Here is an 8,209-nt window from a genome sequence, read left to right as displayed (position 1 = left end):
TGGTCAGAAAAGTGTCAAAACAGTTTTGATTAGTTGAAAGATTTGTTGATTGAAGCTCCAGTATTAGTACAACCTAAATCAGGTAAAGAATTCATTGTTTACAGTGATGCTTTATTAGATGTACTTGGTTCTATTTTAATGCAAGAAGGAAAAGTCATTGCTTATGCTTCGAGACAATTAAAACCGCATGAAAAGAATTATCCGACACATGACATCGAGTTAGATACAATTATGTTTGCCTTGAAGATCTGGCGTCACTATTTGTTTGGTGAGAAATGTCATGTATTTTCTGATCATAAAAGTCTGAAGTATTTAATGAAGCAAAATGATTTTAATCTACGAAAGAGAAGATGGTTAGAACTGTTAAAAGATTATAAACTTGTAATTGATTATCATCCGGTAACGCAAATGTGGTTGCTGATGCTCTGAGTAGGAAATCATTTTCAGTCTGCATGCTATGAACGCTCATTTAGCATTGTTTGATGATACTTTGATTTGTGTTGAACTGAAAGCAAAACCCTTGTTTACACAAGAGATTTGCGATGCTCAGAAGTCTGACAATGAATTATTGGCAAAACGAGTACAATGTGACTCTAAATTCCAAGTTGATGCTAATTATTGTTTGAGATTCAGAGATAGACTATGTGTTCCAAGAAATCCTGAGTTAATTCAGATGATTTTGAGTGAAGCTGATAGTAGTAGATTTTCTATACATCGGGAAGTACGAAAATGTATAACGATTTGAAACAACTATATTGGTGGTTAGGAATGAAAAGGAATATCTCTAATTTTATTTCTAAATGTTTAATCTGTCAGTAAGTTAAAGCTGAACATCAAGTGCCATCTGGGTTATTACAACCGATTATGATTCCAGAATGGAAATGGGATTGGGTGACCATGGATTTTGTATCGAGATTGCCTTTGTCTTCGAGGAAGAAAGATGTAATCTGGGTTGTAGCTGACAGATTGACAAAGTCAGCTCATTGTATTCCAGTACGATCTAATTTCTCACTTGATAAGTTACCTGAGCTTTATATTTCTGATATTGTGAGATTGCATGTTGTACCATTGTCGATTGTATCAGATAGAGACCCGAGATTTACATCACGATTTTGGAAGAAATTGCAAGATGCTCTGGGTACTAAATTGCATTTTAGCACTACTTTTCATCCACAAATAGATGGTCAATTTGAACGGATTATTCAAATACTTAAGGATATGTTGAGATGTTGCATTCTTGAGTTTGAAGGTACGTGGGAACAATATCTACCTTTGATTCAATTCGCTTATAATAACAGTTTTCAATCGAGCATTAAAATGGCACCATACGAAGCCTTATACGGTAGAAAGTGTAGAACTCTGTTATATTGGTCTGAGCTCAATGAGAATAAGATTTATGGTATTGATCTGATAAAAGAAACAGAACAGAAAGTGAAAGTAATCCGAGATAGTCTGAAAGCTACCTCTGATTGTCAGAAATCATATGCAGATTTGAAAAGAAGAGATGTTGAATTTGAGATTGGTGATAAAGTGTTTTTGAAAGTATCTCCGTGGAAGAAACTATTTTGATTTGGTAAAAAGGGTAAGTTGAGTCCGAGGTTCATCAGACCGTATGAAATCATCAAACGAGTTGGGCCGGTTGCTTACAGATTGAAATTACCATCTGAGTTAGAAAAGATCCAAATGTGTTTCACGTATCGATGCTTCGACAATATAGATCTGATCCTTCGCATGTAATTTCTCTGTCTGATATTGAAATCCATACTGATATGACTTATAAAGAAAAGCCGATTTGTATTCTGTCTCATGAGATCAAAGAATTACGTAACAAGAAAATTCCGTTAGTCAAAGTGATGTGGCATAGAAACGAAGTAGAAGAGGCTACATGGGAGCTTGAAGATGCAATAAAACAACAATATCCGAATCTGTTTGACGATAAGATTTTTGGGGACGAAAATCCCTAAGGGGGGAGAATTGTAACAGTCCGGTTTAGACCCTAGTCAGAATAGTGGTTTCGGGACCACAAATTCGAGTCTGAAAAAATTTTAATATTATTTTCTGTGTCTGTAATATATGAATTTGTATCTGTGAAATTTTTGTGATTTAATTTGTCTGTTTCTGTGCTTAATTATGGAAAGAAAAATTATTTAATCACATAAAAGGTGAAATCAGCATGCTACATGTTTAACGTATGTTTTTGAAATGGCTTTGGACTAATAAGTCCTTATATAGTTATTTGACCATGTAATGTATTAAATGACCTTGTTAGACATTAGTAAATGGTTTATTAATGTTTAAAGACAAGGGTAAAATAGTAAAAAGGTATATTAAGTTAATATACATAAAACAAAACATGAAAACAGCCATAAACACATTGTTTTTACCGAAAATCAAAGGAAAAAGAAAGAAAAAGGGCTTCTTAGGGTTCAGCTCTTGTTAACCTTGATTAAGGTATGAATTTTCGTCTATTTTTGATAATTTCTACGTTTCTGTGATCGTTGTTTCGTGTTCTTCAAAGCCTTTGTCTGAATTTCTATTTCTGTTAAAGATTTCATGAAATTCCATTGTTGATATCATGAGTTTTGTAATGTTCTTGGATGAATTATGAAAGTTTAATAGATGATTTATAAGCTTTGTCCTTGAATTTTGATGAAATAGAGCTGTTTGGGCTAATTTGTGAAAATCAGGTTTTGAAGGACTAATTTGTGAATTAAATGTGTTATTTGGGCTTGCATGGAAGCCATGAATATTTGGCCAAGCTATAGTATTGATGAATTATGCATATTTGTGATTTTGTGAAAAATTGACTAAATTGTCAAAGTGTGATAATATAAGGGCTAAAATGCAAAGTGCCCTAAATATGTGGTCATGGATTATTGATCGCGATTTTTGTGTAACAGGTTTTAAATATTTATAAAGGATCATTCTTGGAACTAACTATTATCACAATGTAGGCAAGTGTACCTATCGAACAGTAGTACAGTTTTAACAAAACCGAATTGTCGAACCCAAAGGAATTAAAAGTACTAGTAATGACTGTCTTTTTATTATCTAGCCTAAGAATAAGGGGGTTTGTTTTAACTAAGTAATTAACTAAACTAAGAATTCACAAAGAATAGAATTGGGGGATTACTTTTGGAAAACGATTGAATTAAGACAATACCTAAGGAAGAATCCACCTAGACTTCACTTGTTATTCTGACTCCGAATCGGACGATTTATTCATTTAACATGTTCCGTAGAGATCCCTAAGTTATGTTATTATCCCTATTCAAGACTAATAATGTCTAATCCCTAGATTGAATAATTGAGACTTTTCTCTATTTAACACCCGAGGGTTGTATTAACTCGATCTATGGATCCCCTTATTAGGTTTCACCCTAATCTGGTAAAATCTTCTTAACTTATAATCTCTATCGAAAATATCTCAAACTAATTCATGAGTATTCGTACATTTAGAATTCAACTAAAAGAACATTAGAGCTTCAAACATTCCAAGTTGAGTATTTAATCATGCAAAACTTAGGCATCTCCCCTTATCTAAGTGGTTACCTTAATTCGAAATCTCACAAAGTTTAACATCCTCACTAAATATTCACTCAAATCACTCAAAGTGTTTAAGAACAATGAAAGTAGTCAATATGAAAAGTTATTACCATAGGCTTGCATGAAAATCACATCTCCACCACTATAAATTGAGATGGTACATCAATCAAAAGGTCTTTAGAGGGTTGTAACGTGGCTTTGGTTAGAGGATGTGTTCACAAGCTGAAAGAAATGGTTAGAATCGAGATTGAATTGGAAAATCACTTAACTAGAAAAAGATATAATCATCACTTGCGTACAACAAAGCTTCTTCTCAAAATATGGAATTTAAATGCTTAAGCTCAAAAACAAAAGATTACTACTAATGTGTATACATAGTTTTTTTTTTAAGAACAATTCAAATAACATAGACTAACTATTAAGAACAAGACATAGCTGAGCAACTATTTCAATTCAAATCTCGACAAAAATAGGGATCAAATTTAATTTAGGGGATTTCAACAAATAATGGGTTAAGGGTTAATATTAAGGGTAATACAAGAACGGGCTTGTTAGGCTCAAGGGGGTTCACTAGGGGTTAATTGTGGAGGTAGGCTTTTCATGGCATGGGTGGGTTAATCCTAAGTGCCTTAATCATTTTAACATATCAAATCAAATGGTGTGGTCTTGACATGCATAATCAAGCAAGTTCTAGAATAACAGTTCAATACTAACGCGCTCAAAGCAATAATAAAAGTGAGCATGAAAGAATTAATAGATGCTCAAAAGGCTCAAAAATCTCAGAAGAATTATGGCTTTTCCCACATAGACACGTCCTAAGGCACGCCCATGGGATAGGCCGTGTCTGTGTGGGAAACCTATATTCAAGAGCTCTGTTAGTAAGTTAGGTGTTAAACACTAAAATTTAAAGAAGTTAATACAGTTAGTGCTCGGGTTGCCTCCCGAGAAGCAATTATTTATAGTCTAAGCTCGACTTACCTCTCTATTGAATGGTCATGGTGGTTCAAAGAGTTTATACTCCTCATTTCTGCTATCATTCTCATAAAAATAAGGTTTTAGACAGGTGTTGTTTACCTTAAAAGTGCCAAACTTGGGATGACTTACCTCGACTATATCGAATGGGAAAATGCTAAGTACCGTAAGAAGGATTTCTTCATTCGGTTTGCTAGTGACAATGTGAGGATCTGCGGCATCTAATAATACTTTATCTCCAACCTTAAGTTGATTTGGGAAGGTATTGAGCTCATTCTGGCGTAGTTTTGGTTTATCGTGTGTTCTCCGTTTATGCATCCTCCATTTATCTAGCTCCTCGATTTGTAGCCTTCGACCTTCATGAATAGGTCCTCTGCTACTATTTGAGAATGGCTCTTGTACTTCTTTCAGACCTATTTCCTACAAAGTAGGTTGCACCATATTGTCAGTTTTAGTAGAATGGTTTAGACGATCACCTTCAATTTCCGATGTGTTGCCAGAATTACGAGCTTGAAGGGTGATTGTTTCATCTCACATACGGAGTGTGAGCTCACCTGTGCCAAATCAATAATCGTTTTTGCAATTGCTAAAATGGGCCGTCCTAAAATCAAAGGAGTATTGCTATCCTTCTTTATGTCTAGAACAGTGAAGTTAATGGGAAATATAAATTTATCGATTTTAACTAGCACATCTTCAATAATACCCCTAGGAAATCTTATAGTTTTATCTGCTAACTGAATGCTCATCCTAGTCTATTTGGGTTTCCCAAGACCTAATTGTTTGAACATTTTGTAGGGCATGACGTTAATACTAGCCCCTAAATCAGCTAATGCATTATTAACATCTAAACTACCAATTAAGCAAGGAATCATAAAACTCCCTGGATCTTTTTGTTTCTTGGGTAGTTTATTCTGTAGAATAGCTAAACAAACTGCGTTTAGCTCCACATGTGGCGCCTCATCCAACTTTTGCTTATTTGCTAAAATCTCTTTTAAAAATTTCATTGTGTTTGGCATCTGCGATAGGGCTTCAATAAACGGTTAGTTAATATGTAATTTTTTTAAGAGTTTAAGGAATTTACCAAATTGTTCATCTGAACGATCTTTCCTTGTCGCATTAGGGTATGGCATATGACGTTTATATTCGACATTCACTAATTTGTTTTTATTATGACCTACCTCACCTTGACCTTTGCTCACCACAGTTTCTTGCCTCGGTTCTGGCTCAGGCTCAACGAATCCTTCTTCATCTTGAACATTAATTGCGTTAAGTTGTTTATCTTGAACATTAATTGCGTTGAGTTGTTCCCTTGGGTTGGGTTCAGTATTACTTGGCAAGCTACCTTGTGGTCGTTCAGAGATTAGTTTGGACAGTTGGCCTATTTGAGTTTCGAGCCTTTGGAACGAAGCTTGTTGATTTTTAAGTGCTATCTCGATATTCTAAAAATGAGTTTCTAACACCGATATAAACTTTGTGAGCATATCTTCAAGGTTTAGCTTCTTCTCTTGTTGGTATGGTGGTTGTTGGAAGCCTGGAGGATTTTGTGGCCTTTGATTCCCTTGACCTCCCCATGAGAAATTTGGGTGGTTCCTCCAACCTGCATTATAAGTGTTACTATATGGGTTATTTTGGGATCTATAGTTATTGTTACCCATCTATTGGACTTGTTCCTCCTTGATGCTAGGGTTGAAGGGTTGATACTCTGTGCATGCTCCTCCTCCATTCGTCTCGCACCTCATTACTGGATGTACCTGAGTAGAACTAAGTAAACCATCAATCTTTTTATTTAGAAGTTCTACCTGGTTTGACAGCATAGTAACCGAATCAACTTTATAAATGCCTACTGTTTTAGTTGGCTTAGTTCTCATGACTTGCCACTGATAGTTATTCAGAGACATCTCTTCAATAAATTCGTAAGCCTCTTCAGATGTTTTGTTTTTGATGGTTCCCCCGGCTACTGCATCAATCATTTGCCTTGTCGAGGGGTTCACACCATTGTAGAATGTTTGAACTTGCAACCATAGAGGTAATCCATGATGAGGACACCTTCGTAGTAGGTCCTTGTATCTCTCCCATGCATCGTAAAGAGTTTCTAAGTCCATCTGCACAAACAAAGAGATATCATTACATAATTTGGCTGTTTTAGCCGGCGGGAAATATTTTAATAAAAAATTTTCGGTCATTTGTTCCCAAGTAGTAATTGACCCTCGTGGTAACGAGTTCAACCACTGTTTAGTTTTGTTCCTCAATGAAAAAGGGAATAACCGAAGATGAATGGCATCGTCAGAAACGCCATTAATTTTAAATGTATCACAGAATTCCAGGAAATTTGCCAAGTGAGTGTTCAGATCCTCATCATAGTACGAGGAGAAGGATTTTAATTTGCTAGTTCAACGGTTCTCGCAGGAGCTAGCTGATTGTCTTGGTTTTCAGCCATCTCCTCGATTAGGGTTTCGAATATCGTCCTCTTGCTCGTTCTCTGTGTATCTTAAGCTTCGCCTTATTTCTCTTTGGTTTCTACGAACTATGCGATCGATTTCTTCGTCAAAAAGTAGTGGTCTTGACGGGTTTCTTCTAGTCATAAACTATAAAAACCTACCAAGAGAAAGAAAAAGTAAATTAATAAATAATAATAATAATAAAATAGAATTAACTTGCAAGAAAAATAAATGGCTAAAGTAATAAAAATTGAGCGTTCCTATATCTTAGTTCCCTGGCAATGGCGCCAAAAACCTGATCGCGATTTTTTTGTGATAGGTTCTAAATATTTATAAATAATTGTTCTTGAAACTAACTATTATCACGATGTAGGCAAGTGTACCTATCGAATAGTAGTACAGTTTTAGCAAGACCGAATTGTCGAACCCAAAGGAACTAAAAGTACTCGTAATGACTGTCTTTCTATTATCTAGCCTAAGAATAAAGGGGTTTGTTTTAACTAACTAATTAACTAAACTAAGAATTAACAAAAAATAAAATTGGGGGATTACTTTTGGAAAACGATTGGATTAAGACAATACCTAAGGAAGAATCCACCTAGACTTCACTTGCTATTCTGATTCCGAATCGGACGATTTATTCATTTAACTTGCTCCATATAGATTCCTAAGTTATGTTATTATCCCTATTCAAGACTAAAATCGTCTAATCCCTAGATTGAATAATTGAGACTTTTCTCTAATTAACACCCTAGGGTTGTATTAACTTAATCTATGGATCCCCTTATTAGGTTTCACCCTAATCTGGCAAAATCTTGTCATCCTATCTCTAGGCACACAATCAGCTCTGCTTAATTATGACAATTGTACTCTTAGACAGGGTCTATTCCTCTTCTGAATAAAAGCTTAACTTGAATCAATATCCTGGAATATCAAAACAAGAATTAAGAACACATAATTAAGAACAAGCCAAATATTTATCATACAATTCAGAAAATAATAACAAGATTCGTCTTAGGTTTCATTCTCCTTAGGTATTTAGGGGATTTAGTTCATAACTAAAAAGGAAAACATCTTAGAAGAATAATGAATACAAAACATAAAGAAAACCCTAAACTCTTAGAGGGAAATTGAGGGGAGATCTTCAGTCTTGATGGTGAATCCGGCTTCTGAGATGGATCAACCGGCTTCCCTTGAGAAGTTCCCTGCCTTCTTCTCTCTGTGTCTCTCCTTCTTCCTCCTCTAGGGTGTAT

At 35.0% G+C, this 8,209-nt stretch overlaps 1 non-coding gene across 1 annotated transcript; it reads left to right on the top strand.

The window, feature by feature from the left end:
* The first annotated feature begins 6,546 nt into the window (after positions 1 to 6,546).
* Positions 6,547 to 6,651, top strand: LOC128294241 (small nucleolar RNA R71). Its single transcript, XR_008284555.1, has one exon. It is a non-coding gene; the product is annotated as a small nucleolar RNA R71 (small nucleolar RNA).
* Positions 6,652 to 8,209: the final 1,558 nt, after the last annotated feature.

The sequence above is a fragment of the Gossypium arboreum genome, chromosome 6 (genome assembly GCF_025698485.1).
Source record: "Gossypium arboreum isolate Shixiya-1 chromosome 6, ASM2569848v2, whole genome shotgun sequence".
Classification (NCBI taxonomy): domain Eukaryota; kingdom Viridiplantae; phylum Streptophyta; class Magnoliopsida; order Malvales; family Malvaceae; genus Gossypium; species Gossypium arboreum.
The sequence above is the reverse complement of the archived record's forward strand: the minus strand, read 5'-3'. Positions and strand labels throughout refer to the sequence as shown.